The sequence below is a fragment of the Staurois parvus genome, unplaced genomic scaffold (genome assembly GCF_062004578.1).
Source record: "Staurois parvus isolate SC_StPar_1 unplaced genomic scaffold, SC_StPar_1.0 ptg000006l, whole genome shotgun sequence".
NCBI classification, from domain to species: Eukaryota; Metazoa; Chordata; class Amphibia; order Anura; family Ranidae; genus Staurois; species Staurois parvus.
In genome coordinates, this window is record NW_028317802.1 from 15,994,172 (window position 1) to 16,012,259 (window position 18,088).

The following is an 18,088-nucleotide window of genomic DNA, read 5'->3' on the forward strand; positions in this document are numbered from 1 at the left end:
CACAGCGCCTAACTTTTGCCGCATTTTGTTATGCTACAGCCTTATTCCAAAATGGATTAAATTAATTTTTTTCCTCAACATTGTACAAACAATATCCCATAAAGACAATGTGAAGGAAGTTTGTTTTGAAATCTTTGCAATTTATTAAAAATAAGAAAGACACGTGTACATAAGTATTCACAGCCTTTGCCATGACACTCAAAATTGAGCTCTGGTGTATCCTGTTCCCACTGTTGATCCTTGAGATGTTTCCACAACTTGATTGGAGTCCACCTGTGGGAAATTCAGTTGATTGGACATGATTAGGAAAGGCATAAACCTGACTATATAAGGTCCCACAGTTAACAGTGCATGTCAGAGCACAAACCAAGCCATGAAGTCCAAGGAATTGTCCGAAGACCTCCCAGACAGGATTGTGTCAAAGCACAGATCTGGGGAAGGGTACCGAAAAATCTCTGCAGCATTGAAGGTACCAATGAGCACAGTGGCCTACAGCATCAGTAAATGGAAGATGTTTAGAACCACCATGAATCTTCCTCGAGCAGGCTGCCTGGCCCAAATGAGCGATCGAGGGAGAAGGGCTTTAGCCAGGGAGGTAACCAAGCACCTGATGGTCACTCTGAAAGAGCTCCAGAGTTTCTCTGTGGAGAGAGGAGAGCCTTCCAGAAGAACAACGATCTCTTCAGCACTCCACCAATCAAGCCTGTATGGTAGAGGGACAGACAGAAACCACTCCTCAGTAAAAGGCAAATGGCAGTCTGCCTGGAGTTTGCCAAAAGGCAACTGAGGGACTCTCAGACAATGAGAAACAAAACTCTCTGGTCTGATAAAAGAAAAATTAAACTCTTGGCCTGAATGCCAAGCGTCATGTCTGGAGGAAACCAGGCACTGTTCACCACCTGACCAATACCATCCCTACAGTGAAGCATGGTGGTGGTAGCATCATGCGGTGGGGATGTTTTTCAGTGACAGGAACTGGGAGACTAGTCGGGATTGAAGGAAAGATGAATACAGCAATGTACAGAGACATCCTTGATGAAAACCTGTTCCAGAGCGCTCTGGACTTTAGACTGGGGCTATGGTTCATCTTTCAACAGGACAATGACCCTAAGCACACAGCCCACATAACAAAGGAGTGGCTACTGGCCAGCTCTGTGAATTTCCAGGAGTGGCCCAGACTTGAACCCGATGAACATCTCTGGAGATATCTGAAAATGGCTGTGCACCGACTCTCCCCATCCAAACTGATGGAGATTGAGAGGTACTGCAAGAAAGAATGGGAGAAATTGCCCAAAAATAGGTGTGCTAAGCTTGTAGCATCATGCTCAAAACAACTTGATGCTGTAATTAGTGCTAAAGGTTCTTCAACAAAGTATTGAGCAAAGGCTGTGAATACTTACGTACATGTGGTTTTTTCCGTTTGTTATTTTTAATAAATTGCAAAGATTTCAAAATGAATTTCTTTCACATTGTTATTATGGGGTATTGTTTGTAGAATGTTGAGGGAAAAAATGAATTTAATCCATTTTGGAATAAGGCTGTAACATAACAAAATGTGGAAAAAGTTTAAGCCCTGTGAATACTTTCTGGATGCACCTGTACATAGTTAGTCTGGCTGAAAAAAAGACAAAAGTCCATCCAGTGCGACCATTTAAAAAAAAAAAAGAAAAAACGTTATAATCCTACACCCACAGTTGATCCAGAGGAAGGCAAAAAAAAAACAGCAAAGCATGATCCAATGTGCTCCTGCAGGGGAAAAAAATCCTTCCTGATCCCCTGAGAGTCAATCAGATATTCTCTGGATCAACTTTACCTATAAATGTTAGAATACTGTTATATTCTGTGTATCCAAGAAATTATAAAGACCTTTTTTTAAAGCAATCCACTGAGCTGGCCAGAACCAACTCTTGAGGGAGTCTATTCCATATTTTCACAGCTCTCACTGTGAAGAAACCTTTCTGTGTTTGGAGATTAAATGTATTTTCCTCCAGACGTAAAGTGTGCCTCCTTGTCCTCTGTGATGACCTCGGAGTGAATAACTCTACATCGAGTTCACTATATGAACCACTGATATATTTATACATGTTGATCATATCCCCTCGTAATCTCTTCTCAAGAGAGAATAAATTCAGTTCCTCTAATCTTTCCTCATAGCTGAGCTCCTCCATGCCTCTTATCAGTTTTGTTACCCTTCTCTGTACTTTATCCAGTTCCCCAATATTCTTTTTATGAATTTGTGCCCAAAACTGGACTGCATAATCCAGATGAGGTCTTACTAATGATTTGTACAGGGGTAAAATATCTCTCTCTCTGGAGTCTATGCCTCTTTTAATACGAGAGATGATTTTGCTTGCTTTAGAAACCGCAGCTTGGCATTGCATACCGTTATTAAGCTTGTGATCTACCAGAACTCCCAGATCCTTCTCCACCATTGATTCCCCCAGTTGTACCCCCCTAGTATGTATGATGCGTGCATATTCTTAGCCCCCAAGTGCATAATCTTACATTTATCAACATTAAACCTCATTTGTCACATAGTTGCCCAATTAAACAGTGCATTGAGGTCGGCTTGAAAGTTGGAGACATCCTGTAAGGACATTATTCCACTGCACAGCTTGGTGTCATCTGCAAAGACTGAAATGGGATTTATAATACCAGACCCTATATAATTTATAAATATATTAAAAAGTAAGGGTCCCAACACTGAACCTTGGGGTACACCATTAACAACCCTAAACCATTCAGAGTATGAATCATTAACCACTACTCTCTGAATATGATCTTTTAGCGAGTTTTCTATCCATTTATATACAAATTTTTCCAACCCTGTAGACTGTACCTTACACATTAGCCATGTGTGGGGAGTCCAGGTAAAAATCCAGGACTCCCTAGGACTTCTAATTACCAAGGAATAGATAGATTTTCCTTCCCCAGGGATTGCCAGGCAGTAGTACCATGAGGAAAATGCACAAGATAAGCATTCTTCCCTGAGGCCATCAAATACAACCCAAAGCTGAAAAATAGGATGTATTCAGAGACCATGTATTGTTGTAAATGAATCCCTAATTAATTTTGCATTCCCCAGAGGATGGAGACCATGAGATCCAAATGACATTCTACACAGGCAAACAGCTTGACTGCCACCTGGAGCAGGAAAGGACTTGGTGTTCCCTCTTGTAGACTACTGTACATATGAAAATGTTGTTTTGTTGTCCATTCTCACTTTGACTCATTGGTCATGCACAAACTAGAACATTTAACTTAAGAATAGGCTACCTTGCTTGCCTGAGCATGCTAGCCCTGACAATGAGTCTCCAAGCACTGGAGAATGTCATCCAAACTAATACTGATCCTTTCTACAGTGCTGTGAATCCTGGCCCTCATCAGGCTCACAGGAAACACCCAACACCTCAAACTCACTATGATAGTTTTTGTGAGAGAAGATTGACTGCAGTAGGGCTGACCGGTTGCGCTGATGTAAAAAGCAGTAATTGATCCGATGGAGATGCTTGTGTGCCTTGGTACTGCTGGGATGGTGAAGCATAGCAAGTCAAGAAAACAGAGTTACTCCCTGGCTGGGCAGATCAATAAGTGCACCTCAAACTTGCATCATGTGATCACTTGGGCTACTTTGTGATCCAGAAGAAAAACCCTGCCCTGCGCTAAGCTAAATTGCATGACCAGTTACTTCAGATTCTGGGATGGAATAAAAAGACTTTTCTGGTGATTGACTAGCTACTTAAACATGGCCAATGTCTTCATCACTCTCTTGGTGTGCCAAATCTAAAAAGGGCTACCTCTACCAGAAGTGTCTTTGTGAAAGTCACTGGAATTAAACAGAAGCTGAAATGTTAGGATTAAACTGGTAATGGTAGCATTCTATTGTGCTCCTCAGTTATCAGTGATGTATCTTTGCCACTGGTACATGCAAATGAGCTTCTACTGGATCAGCAGATGTCATCCAATCTTCTGGTCCAAACAATAGAGTCTATTTTCTCCAGTGATTCCACTTTGGAACGTTCTACTTCCATTAATAGGTTCAACCTTTAAAACTCCAGAACAGGCATGGATTTTCTGGATGACTTCTGAGACAGGAAAATGGGAGAATAAACATCTTCTCCCCTCTCTTGAGACGGTAATGGAACAATAGCTTCTGCCTCTAAACATTCTAGGACATTCTAGATAATTCTTCTTTGAGGCATGTGGTCTCTTGAGGGGTGAGATGCAAACTCTAGTCTGTATCGCTTCTTGATCATATTTACCACCTGAAATATTGTCTGCCCAAACCTGTTCAAACTTTGAAAAGTCCTACCCACTGGGGCTAGTTGAGTGGGCAGCATATCAGAAGGTCTTATCGTGGAGTTAGTTGACAGGGCTGATTTTAGCAGAAAAACTTGGCACGCATACTCTGACCACTTCTCCAAAAGGATCTGGAGAACTTGACGTGACGTGACGTCACTATAGCAGGCTCCTTCCACAACCTGTCTAATAAAAGAACTGACAAAGATTCCACCTGTCTCTTTCCCATAGCTACACTGAATCAGTCTCCAAATACCATCTTAGAGGGCATTGCTGGAGCCCATCAGGCCCAGCAGGACAAAAAAAAAGATTTTTAGGAGAAAAATTGTAGGTACTGAGATCGGGCAGAATGACTTCTCAAGGATATGAAGGTATAACGCCTTTGACTACTTGAGCAAGGCAGAGAGTTATGTCAATTTGGGGAGCGATGATATTTGGATTTAAACTTTCTCTCTATGGGCTCATGCTGCAATCCCTAGAAGGACAAATAGAACAATAAAATAGACACCAGCTAACGAAAAAAAATAGATAGAAAGGATCACTGACGGAAAAAAATATTTAGTATAAGCAGTACTTTGTAAAGAAGAAGTACCTGTACTATTCTACAAAGGTTATGCTCTGTGACAGCACAAGCACTTCCCCCTTAAAGATTTGTTTTTTTGTTTTGTCATTGTAGGAGGCACCAAAATTTTAGTTTGTTCAGTGGCTGCGGACAATTGGCATAGGTCCCCACTTTCAGAACATAATAGAGATTCATAATTTAGAATTGTGTCCTGTCTGTGTCTTTATTTAACAACCCCAAAAATTGTAATTCAGTGCTTTCATAATCCACACACTAAGATGGCATTGGACATCTTAGTACAGTTGTTTACATACTGTATAATTATTAAAACTTTTCATGAAGACAGCATACAGTACATTAATAAAGATACACTTTTGAAGTCCATTTTAATATCTAAACTAGAAAAGGTAATGTGTATAAGGTAAAATGTTGCCTGCTGTTTTATTTTCAACTACATAGATCAAAGAGCTTGTCAAGTCCTTATAATACCAACATTTATTTTTACGAACTTACATTTGCAAGAAGTATTTTTTGAGGGTTTTTTTTCCATACATTTGATACAGTGATAAAACTAAAAAGATTTCAGAAGGTAAACATCAGGGAAAAATAATATTTTTTTAAGAGATCTAAAGAATGATTTGGGTTAGATTTCATTAATGTCAAAAAAATGTGTCAAAATTGGTGTCATGTTTAGGCCTGAGAAACTAAAACTAAAGCAAAATTATTTTAACTTGTTTATCTACAAATGCAGTGTGTGTGTGTGTATGTATATATATATATATATATATATATATATATATATACACAGTGCTCAGCATAAATGAGTACACCCCTTTTGAAAAGTAAGATTTAATCAATATCTCAATTAACACAAGAACAATTTCCAAAATTTTGACAAAAATGAGTTTTCTAGAACATTTGTTTAGCTCATTACATGAAAGTAATGTTAATAATATAACTTAGATTACAAAATCTTCAGTTTTACTCAAAAGTTGATGCAAAAATGAATACACCCCACAACAAAAACTATTACTTCTAGTATTTTGTATGGCCTCCATGATTTCTACGGACATCACCAAGTCTTCTAGGCATGGATTGAACAAGTTGGTGACATATTATTATTATTATACAGGACTTATATAGCACCGATGGTTTGCTCAGCGCTTTACATTATGGAGGGAGACAGTACAGTAACAATACAGTTCAATACAAGAGGGATTAGAGAGCCCTGCTCCTTGGAGCTTACAATCTAGGAGGGAGGGGATACATATTACAACATCTATCTTTTTCCATTCTTCAAGAATGACCTCCTTTAGAGCCTGGATGCTGGATGGAGAGTGATGCTCAACTTGTCTCTTTCAGAATTCCCCATAGGTGTTCAATTGGGTTCAGATCAGGAGACATACTTGGCCACTGAATCACTTTCAGCCTGTTCTTCTTCAGAAATGCAACAGTGGCCTTAGATTTGTGTTTTTGATCATTGTGTTTTTGATCATTGTCATGTTGGAAAAGTGCACGATGACCAACAGCAGTAGCTGGTAGCATCTTCTCTTTCAATATAGAGCAGTACATCTGTAAATTCATGATAACATTAAGGAAATGCAGCTCCCGGACACCAGCAGCACTCATACAGCCCCACAGAAGGACACTGCCACCACCATGTTTCACTGTAGGTACCATGCAGTTTTCTTTGTATTCCTCACCTTTGCAACATCATACAGTTTTGAAACCATCAGTTCCTAAAATATTTGTCTTGGTCTCATCACTCCAGAGTACAGAGTCCCAGTAGTCTTCTTTTTCAGCATGGGACCTGGCAAATTCTAGGTAGGCTAGGTAGACTTTTTTGTTCATGCAATTCCTTTGCAGTGTAAGCGGTATTGTGTCATGGGAAACAATCACCCGGTTTGGCTTTTTACTTCTTTAGCTAACTGCAGCTAAGTTACATGGAGATTTTCTTCAACCCTTCTCCTCAGAAGATGCTCCTGTCGAGGTGTTAACTTCTGTGGAAAACCTGGATGTCTCTGTGAGATGGTTGCAGTTCCATCTCTTGCTAAATTTTTGTATCACTTTTGCTACAGTATTCTGACTGATAAGTAAAGCTTTGCTGATCTTCTTGTAGCCTTCGCCTTTTTTGAGTAAATAAATTATTTTCTTTTTCAGACCTTGTGATGACCCCCAAACACTGAATTCAAGCCACAGTACACTGTGAAGACAGTGAAGCATGGTTGCACAAGCATCATGATATGGGGATGTTTCTCATACTACGGTGTTTGGCCTATTTATCGCATACCAGGGATCATGGATCAGTTTGAATACATCAGAATACTTGAAGAGGTCATGCTGCCTTATGCTGAAGAGGAAATGCCTTTGAAATGGGTGTTCCAACAAGACAACGACCCCAAACACACCAGTAAACATGCAACATCTTGGTTCCAGACCAACAAGATTGACGTTATGGAGTGGCCAGCCCAATCCCCGGATCTTAATCCAATAGAAAACTTGTGGGGGTGACATCAAAAATTGAGTTTCTGAGGCAAAACCAAGAAATAGAGAAGAACTGTGGAATGTAATCCAATCATCTTGGTTGACTCCATGCAACACAGATGTACAGCAGTTCTCAGAAACAGTACTTATACAACTAAATATTAATTAAGTGATTCAAAGGAAAGCAAAATCTTCAAACATTTTTCAGTTTATATAGTGAATGTTTGAGTTTGTAAAGAAGAATATAAACACTATTTTTTTCTAAAATTCACCTTTTCTTCAATTTTTTTAGAGGAGCAACACAAATTTGATATATTTTTCTTCATGTTTTGATTTGGAATAGAATGTGTAGTGTTCCCAATGCATTTGTGTGTATGGAAATAAAAGCTATTAGAAGGATTTTGAGCTTTATTCACTTTTTTTCAACACACTGCTATTATTTTGAACACATCTGTATATATGCTGAGCACTGCTAAAAAAAAAATCAAAGAAACACTTTTTAATCAAAGTATAGCATTAAGTCAATTAAACTCCTGGAATATTGATCTGGTCAGTTAAGTAGCAGAGGGGGTTGTTAATCAGTTTCAGCTGCTTTGGTGTTATTGAAATGAACAGGTGCACTAGATGGGCAACAAAGAGATGACCCCCAAAACAGGAGAGGTTTTACAGGTGGAGGCCACTGACGTTATTTTCCTTACTCATCTTTTCTGACTGTGTTTCACTAGTTTTGCATTTGGCTAGGGTCAGTCTCACTATTGGTAGCATGAGATATCTGGACCCTGCAGAGGTTGCACAGGCAGTCCAATTCCTCCAGGATAGCACATCAATACATTCCATTGCCAGAAGGTTTTCTGTGTCTCCCAGCACAGTCTCAAGAGAATGAAGGAGATTCCAGGAGAGAGGCAACTACTCTAGGAGAGCTTGACAGGACCGTAGAAGGTCCTTAACCCATCAGCAGGACTGGTATCTGCTCCTTTGTGCAAGGAGGGACAGGCTGAGCACTGCCAGAGCCCTACAAAATGACCTCCCGCAGGCCATAATAAAACAGACTTCATGAGGGTGTCCTGAGGGCCTGGTGTCCTCCGGTGGGCCCTGTGCTCACTGCCCGGCACCATAGAGCTCGATTGGCATTTCACACCAGAATTGGCAAGTCCGCTACTGGCACCCTGTGCTTTTCACAGATGAGCGCAGGTTCACCCTGAGCAATGTAACATATGTAAAAGGGTCTGTAGAAGCCATGGAGAAGGTTATGCTGCTTGAAACATCAGTCAGCATGATCGTTTTGGTGGTGAGTCAGTGATGGTCTGGGAAGATATATCCTTGGAGGGACACACATACCTCTACAGGCTAGACATTGGCACTCTGACTGCCATTAGGTATTGGGATGAAATCCTTGGACCCATTGTCAGACCCTACGCTGGTGCAGTGGGTCCTGGATTCCTCCTGGTGCATGACATTGTCCTGCCTCATGTGGCAAGAGTATGCAGGCAGTTCCTGGAGGATGAAGGAATTGATACCACTGAATGGCCCCCACACTCACCTGACCTAAATCCAATAGACCACCTCTGGGATATCATGTTTTGGTACATCCGATGGTTGCACTTCAGACTGTCGAGGAGCTCAGTGATGCCTTGGTCCAGATCTGGGTAGAAGTACCCCAGGACACCATCCGTCATCTCATTAGGAGCTTGCCCTGACATTGTCTTGTCAGGCATGCACACAAGCATGTGGGGGCCATACAAACTATTGAGTACCATTTGAACTTGCATCATTTTTTCACTTTGATTTTTGTCGTGTCTCTGAATTCAGTCCTCTGTAAGTTGATAATTTTCATTTTCATCAAATGATGGGGCATCCTTACGTTCCTAACACATTAACCAGTCTATATTAGTATAGATATCCAGCATGATATTTTTCCCCATTGAGATCTGATGTGTTTTCAAAGTGTTCCTTTAATTTTTTTGAGCAGTGTATGTGTGTATATATATATATATATATATATATATATATATATATATATATATATATATATAAACATTCAGTATGTTTTCTATTTTTTACAGTTACAATGAAGGTTTAGATGATAATATCGAAGTACCTAATCTACCGGAAAGATAGAACATCTTTCTTCTTCTCTCCAGAGCTTGTGAGTGAGTGAGCTGAAGTTCTGCTGACTCCCAACCAATTTTTTTTTCATTACCTATACTCTGGGGAAAATTTCCTTGCACATTGCAACTTCCCTGGCTAAGTGAACAGTCCATGTAAGGAGAAGTATGTGGATACCTGACTATCACACCTATACAGTATAAGCACGTTGGGCAGATAAACCATGGTGGATAGGATCAGGGGCGGACTGACAACTCATGGGGCCCCCCGGGCAATAGGGGATCATGGGGTCCCTGTGTCCTTGCCCAAACTCAAAAAAGCCTATGAAAAAGGTACCGGGGGCATCTCATGGGGCCCCTACTGACCCCAGGCCCTCGGGCAGTGCCCGAGTTTCCAAATGGTCAGTCCGCCCCTGGATAGGAGTCACAGCTTTGGATTTCGGGAATAGTTTTTGCTGCTGCTTAAGACAATAAATATTGAAGTGTAAACTTGCCCAATGTCAACAAAGACTGATAACTCAGTTCTACTTGACCTTGCTGGGAATGTGGATTATCCACAATGGGAGTCATCAGGGAGGTAGAGTCATCCGTTCCTAAAATGTTGTGGTTGGTTTGGAACTGGGTAAGAGTAGTTGAGATCAGAGGATGAGAGGAGAATGATCTAGGCATATCAAGCCACGTGTACTGCATTGGAATATTTAAATGGTCCAAGAAACTGAGGTATATACTTTGTTTATGTTAGGATTGATGACTCAATCTAAAGGCTTTGAATGCTGTGTTGCTATGGCTATTTTTGGTGATTTTTATAGCTTAGATAACTGAATTGTTAGATTTTAAGACCAAGTATTTTCTAGAAGCTAGTCCTCCCCCTATTGATAAGCTAACAAACCTGTTGGGATGCTTCTGGAGCTCACTACAAGAAATGAGGAAGCAGGGGTAGGGGGAAGGAAAGAGGAGAAGTTGTTCTGAGGACTCCGAAAAAGCAGGAAGCAGTTGGGAAGATCCGGGATCCTAGAACATGTCTATCATACAGAAAGATCCAAGTACTGTAACTTTAGTTTATGCCCATCACATACATTGTACATGCTTATTTGCTAGGAAGATGGTCAGCTTGTGCATGTTTTAGGCATGTTTTGTTTTTACTTTGCATGCTATTACTGTTTTTCCTGCAGCCTTTTCTGTTTGAAATGTATAAATATATGCTTTACTAGAGTTTTAATTGCTTCCTTGGCTTATAACGCAAAGTAACCTTAATATACACCAAGCAAAACTATTGGGGGCTCGTCTGGGATTTGCACTAAAGTTTAACTGAAACAGACCTGTTCTCCATGGTGTTTTCTGTTGTTAGTGCTGAGGAAAAATGCTGCATAAACTGTTTAGGAAGAGTAAGATTTCTGGTGTCTAGGAGGCATTGTACACCCTGCCCACCTGGGCCAGAGATAGTCTGTTGCAAAAGAGTTTGCTAGGTATCTTCCATTAAACGGAGCTTGGGATGCATGATATGCATATTTGGCTATACTTTGCATGCTGTGAATTGTTTTTCCTGCTGTTATATGTGAAGCCTCTTCTGTTTAATAAAGCAAATATTAATACACAGGTTTAATTGCTTCCTTGGCTTATACTGCAGTGTATACCTTAATAGACGCCGAGCAAAACAAATGCCCATATGAAACTGCAAAATTCACTTCTGATCTTTTTCAAAAATGTTTTAAGGATTTTAATTGGCAGGGTCTGGAGTTTGTATAGTAACCTGGGCAGGATATTCATCTTTAAAATACTAATCCAATCATGCCAAGAAAATGAAGGTAAGCTCCATTTTGCCAAATCCTGATGAAATTTGGCTAGAATTGGATAAAATAATACACCTGAGATGTGGAGTCAGGCATATACAATAATAAGTAATGAGATTTGAAGGAGTCTAAGTAGGAAGCTAGGATATTCAAGTTAAGAGTCTTGGATTTCTGAAGGTTAACTTTAAAGTTTGAAGTAAAGCTGGCCATAGACAGATGAGATTTGAAGAAGTCTAAGTAGGAAGCTAAGATATTCAAGTTAAGAGTTTTGGATTTCTGAAGGTTAACTTTAAAGTTTGAAGTAAAGCTGGCCATAGACAGATGAGATTTGAAGAAGTCTAAGTAGGAAGCTAGGATATTCAAGTTAAGAGTTTTGGATTTCTGAAGGTTAACTTTAAAGTTTGACAGTAAAGCTGGCCATAGACAGATCAAATCGCAGCCCCTGTTGCTAGAGAAACTTAATGTAAAAAATGAATCAGGTCCACATGGCTTACACTCACAAGTTTCTAATTTTTAAAGATACTTTACTGACTGGAAAGGTACCAACTGATTGGCATAAAGAAAATTTGGTACTGATTTACAATAAAGGATTAAGATGTAGGAAACTACAGACCAGTTAGCCTAATGTATGGTATTTGAGGGATTGGTAAGGGACTCTATAAAGAAATTTGTCTGTGATAAAGGTATCATAAGTGCCAGCTGGCATGGTTTATGAATGACTGTTTTGTCAGGCCAACCTGTTACAGTTTTTTGAGGAAGTATATGTGAAATTGGACGGTGGACATCCAGTGGATGTAGTTTATCTAGATTTTGCTAAAGCATTTGATACTATAATGCATTCACATTTTACCTATAAAATAAGTTCCATTGGAGTTGATGAAATTGCATGTACATGGATAGGAAAATGGCTACAGAAAGTGATAAATTATTCATTCTCTGAATGGTATAAAGTTGTGAGTGGTGTGCCTCAAGGTTCTGTCTTGGGGCCAATGCTGTTACCCCCTTCATGCCCAGGCCAATTTTCAGCTTTTAGAGATGTCGCGCTTTGAATGAAAATTGTGCAGTAATGCAACACTGTACCCATATGAAATTTTTATCATTTTTTTCACACAAATAGAAATTTCTTTTGGTGATATTTGATAATCACTGGATGTTTTATTTTTTGCACTATAAACAAAAAAAGAGAAAACAATAGATGAGGAGGCACTGATAATGCTGCACTGATATGCAGCAATGATGGGCACTAATAGGTGGCACTGATGGGCACTGGTGGGTGACACTGACAGGCGGCAATGACTGACAGCACTGACTGGTGGCACTGCTGAGCAGCACTGCTGGGTACTGATGGGTGGCACTGCTGGGCACTGATCATCAGTGCTGATCTGTTCTGTGACAGCTGCTGGTTATTGGCAGTACTTTCCTCACGCTGTGACAGCGTGAGAAAAGTGCTGCCAAGTACTGGCAACTGTATTTAACTCAGTGATCTGCTGTGTCATTGGACACAGCTGATCACATGGTAAAAGGCCGCTCTGATGGCCTTTTACCTCACCATGTGATCAGCTGTGTCTGTAGGACACAGTGATCATGAAGATCACTGAGTGTACATCGCTGAGGGTGCGCGGGAGGGCGCATTCTGGGAGGATGTCATATGACGCCCTCCTAGAACTGGACAAACTCGCTGAAACCATCATTCGACTATAGCACAGTAAGGATGTGGTTAATATATAGAGGTTGAAACCAAGAGCTCAATTTCAGTGTTTGCTGATGATACCAAATTATGCAGAATGATGTTCAATACTGAGAAATGTAAAATTCTGCACTTGAGTGCTAAAAATACAAATGTAAATTACACATTAGCTCCCTTGAGAGAATCAGTGATGCAAAAGGATCTGGGGTTGCTAGCAGATCACAGAGATAACAATATTATGCAATGCCAGCTGCAGCTAAGAAAGGTAGCAAAACACTGTCATGCCGTAAATTGTATACATTCAAGAGATAAATCAATAATCCTACTCCTTTACAAAACATTGGTTTGAATATGCAGTTCAGTTTTGCTCACCAATCCTCAGGAAAGACATTGTTGAATTAAAAAGAATTAATCAGGGGCTCTGGTGAACAAGTACCCTAGGGCTTAGACTCCGTGCCCTGGGAGCGCCTAATCAGTGGAGCGCTAGTGGTACCGCCAGGCGGTCCCTTACAGTACCAGAAGGCCATGACTGAGCCTGGAGGAGGGTCCGCCCCGCTGGAAGAGATTTGCAGGCACCTTTCGGCCCTGACACAGGGTATAGCGCCTTGCAGGACAAGTGCATGCATCTGGAAAACCGCTTCCAGACCCTCTCGGTATCTGATCCTACCCCACAGGCCCCTGACTCTGAGCCTCCAGCTGGAGAGGCTGCTGAGCCGGCCACAGGGGCGTCTGCTTCACCTGCTGTGGCAGAACCCCGAGTACCCTTGCCGGAACGTTTTCGCAGAGACCGCACTCGCTTCCGGTCTTTTCGTGATTCATGCCTCCTATTTTTTGAGTTACAACCCCGCACCTTCGTGACTGAATCGGTTAAAGTGGGATTTATCATCTCCCTATTACAGAACGAACCCCAGGACTGGGCCCATCGGTTAAGGGAAAACCGTGATCCTCACCTAGGGACGGTAAATGACTTTTTTGGGGCAATGGCCACCTTGTACGATGACCCACAGCGGGCAGCCTCCGCCGAAGCAACGCTATACACGCTTAGACAGGGCCGCAGGGCGGCGGAGGAGTATGCCTCAGAATTTAGACGTTGGATGAGGGACACACGCTGGAACGAGGTCGCTCTGCGGCACCAGTTCCGTATGGGTCTTTCAGAATCCCTGAAAGATGAGCTGGCCCGAGTAGGGGTACCCAAGTCCTTAGAAGACCTTATTACGCTGACAATTCAAATCGACCGGAGACTGCGGAAACGCAGATGTGAGAGGTCCGGTCAGGGTCACGGAAATACATGGGCTCCGGTCCAAGGGCCCGGTCCACTAACCAGACTGAATACTCAGAGCCCACCGTCCGGAGACACTCAGGAACCAATGCAGCTGGGTCTGGCTCGGCCTAAATTATCACCCGAGGAACACCAGTGGAGAAGATCCCTGAACCTCTGCCTTTACTGCGGCGAAGCCGGTCATATGGTGCGATCCTGCCCTCTGAAAATGAGTAAGTCAACCTCTTTTTCTTCCCTTTCTATTGGCAATATCAGTCCCTCCCAGTACTTGGTTGTCCCCCTCTCCTTTCAGCTCCCAGAAAGGATCGTGGAGGTGACAGCCATAGTTGACTCGGGGGCGTGCAGTTGTTTTCTGGATTTAGACTTCGCCCACCGGCAGGAGATTCCCCTTCAGCCCAGAAAGAGGGGTCTTAACATATTTTTGGCAGATGGCTCCCAGATTAAATCTGGAGTGGTTAATCAGGAGACCCCCTTATCGCCACCACAATCGCCAATCAGCACAAGGAGTTCCTCCGCCTAGATGCCATTGCGTCACCCCTTTTCCCAGTCATTCTGGGGCTCCCTTGGTTGCGGGCCCATAACCCCCAGATTGACTGGGAGACTGGCTCTATACAGTTCCCTTCTCCATACTGTCAGGGACACTGTCACACATCGGGCCCAGCAACCCCCCAGGTCCTGCTATGCTCTGAAGGGGACTGAGACCTTAAACAGGTTATTCCCGCAGTGTATCATGATTTCTTGGACGTTTTCAGTAAGCGAGGGGCAGAGATCCTGCCCCCCCACCGCCCCTATGACTGTCCCATCGACCTGTTGCCTGGGGCCGAGATTCCTTTTGGGCGGATTTTCCCCCTATCTGAACGTGAATTGGGGACCCTGAAGGAATATATTGAGGATAGTCTCCAAAATGGATTCATCCGCCCCTCCACGTCACCAGCAGGGGCGGGAATCTTCTTTGTGGAGAAAAAAGACAAATCACTAAGACCCTGCATCGATTATCGTGAATTAAACAAAGTCACGATTAAAAATCGTTACCCTTTGCCCCTGGTCCCAGAGCTATTTCAGAGCCTGAAGTCTGCGGCCGTATTTACTAAATTGGATCTGAGGGGGGCCTATAACCTGGTCCGCATAAGGGAGGGGGACGAGTGGAAGACGGCATTCCGTACCCGGTTTGGGCACTTTGAATGCCTGGTCATGCCATTTGGGCTGTGCAATGCCCCAGCCACATTTCAGCATTTCGTGAACGATGTGTTCAGGGATTACCTCGACATTTTTGTAATCGTATACCTAGATGACATACTGATCTTTTCACCCTCGTTGAAGGATCATAGGATACACGTGGCAAAAGTATTAAGGAGGTTGCGCCAGCATGGGTTGTATGCCAAGGCTGACAAGTGCAGCTTTGAGCAGTCTAGCATCACGTTTTTGGGTCTGATTATCTCCACCACGGGGGTCGCGATGGACCCTCAGAAGGTCTCTGCAATTTTGGATTGGCCTGCGCCCACGTATAAAAAGGGTGTACAGCGTTTTGTTGGGTTTGCAAATTTCTATCGGAAATTCATTAGGAACTTCTTGGGTCTGGTCTCCCCCATAACTCAATTAACCAAGCTTGGAACCTGTTTCCGATGGACACCGGAGGCCCAGGGAGCTTTTGAGGCCCTGAAGAAACTGTTTACTACGGCACCCTTTCTGGGCCATCCAGATGCTTCCCTGCCATACATCTTGGAAGTAGATGCGTCAGAGAACGCATTGGGCTCCATTCTGTCCCAGCGGAGAGGCACCAAAGAACTCCTACATCCCGTAGCGTTCTTTTCCAGGAAGCTTACTCCAGCCGAGAAGAATTATGATATTGGCGATCGTGAATTGTTGGCCATCAAGACGGCATTAGAAGAATGGAGGTACTTGTTGGAAGGTGCCACACACCCTATTCTGATCTTCACCGACCATAAGAACCTCGAGTACCTGAGAACTGCCAAGCGGTTACGCCCACAACAGGCAAGATGGGCACTGTTTTTCTCCAGGTTCACATTTCATATTACTTACAGACCAGGGTCCAAGAACACGAAACCCGACGCGCTGTCACGCATGTTCGAGGACCCCAAGGAAGAACCAACTCCCGATACCATTCTGTCCTCAGGGAACTTCTTGGCCCTCCAGACAGACCTACGGTCAAAGCTGATGGACGCATCCACGGCTATGTCAACCCTTTCTGGGGTGTCCCACCAGAACAAGGGGGGACTCCTATGGAAGGAGGGGTTGATTGTGGTGCCTGAAGAGGTCCGAACCCAGGTTTTGGGACATTGTCACGACCACCCGATGGCGGGACACTTTGGTCCAGCAAAGACCCTGGAGCTTCTTCAACGTTCTTTTTGGTGGCCGAACATGGCAAGGGACTGAAAACGTTATGTGAATTCCTGCACTCTCTGCCAAAGGAACAAACCTTCAAGGAGCAAGGCTTGGGGACTGCTGCGACCTCTGCCGACCCCCGAACGACCATGGCAGAGGATCACAATGGACTTTATAGTCGAGCTCCCTCCGTCCCAAGGCCACACCGCCATCCTCGTGGTCATCGATCGACTATCTAAGATGGCCCACTTCTTGCCATTGAAGAATACCCCGTCAGCATCCGAAACTGCACGATTTTTTATCCAGGAAGTTGTAAGACTACATGGAGTCCCAGAAGACATTGTATCCGACCGAGGGGTTCAATTTACGTCTAAATTTTGGAGAGCCCTATGCAAGGCATTGGATATCAAGTTATCCCTCTCCTCCGCATTCCACCCGCAGACCAACGGACAAACAGAGAGGACTAACCAGACCCTGGAGCAATACCTGCGTTGTTACACATCTTTCCTACAGGATAACTGGCTATCGCTCTTACCCTTGGCAGAATTTGCCTATAATAACACTAACCATTCAGCAACGGGGCAATCCCCGTTTTTTTCGAACTACGGATTTCATCCTGTCTTTCTCCCTGATCTGGTCTCGGAATGCCCAGTTCCAGCAACACAAGACGCACTTGCATTTTTCTCCTCCAACAACAAACTACTGCAGGAGGCCATCACGAGGGTCCAGGAGGATAACAAGAAGGCGTTTGATAAGAAACGAAGGGGGGACCTGGTGCTGCATCCTGGGGATAAGGTCTGGTTGGCAACGACAAATTTGAAAATGTTGTGTCCATCAAGAAAATTGGGACCAAAGTTTGTAGGCCCTTTCTGTGTGAAGCGAATGATCAACGAAGTGGCATATGAGCTCATCCTCCCTGAGACGTTCAAGATCCACCCAGTGTTCAACGTATCCCTGCTGAAACCAGTTGTCCCTGACCCTTTTCCAGATCGAGAGTCCAGACCTCCGGAGGCCTTAACTATCGAAGAGCAAGAGGAATTTGAGGTAGAAGCAATCCTGAAGTGCCGAAGGAGGGGGGGTCAGACCCAGTTCCTAATTAAATGGAAGGGTTATGGCCTGGAGGACAACTCCTGGGAACCTACCCAACATGTCCATGAACCTAGGCTTGTCCGGGAGTTTCTTCGTGATGACCCGTGGTGGAGAGATCGGGTGGGCACCCGGAGGTTTCCCGTAGGGGGGGGGGCAATGTCAGGGATCCCCGCTGCGCTGGTCCCGGCGCAGGCGCAGTGCAGGGACGCGGGCACCGCGGCATTCAGGCTTGCGCATGCGCAGTAGGAACCGCGGTCGCGCGCCGGGCACCAATGACAGCGCAGGGCGCGATATTTAAACGGCCCTGAGCTGTCATTCAGTGCCTTCTGGTCTCTTCTGCATACCTGTACCTGTGATCCTGTTTCCTGTAAGTTGCTGACCCGGATTGGACCTGACCCTTGCTGTATTCTCCCACTCTGACCCCTGGCTTGCCTGACCTCTCTCCTGGAT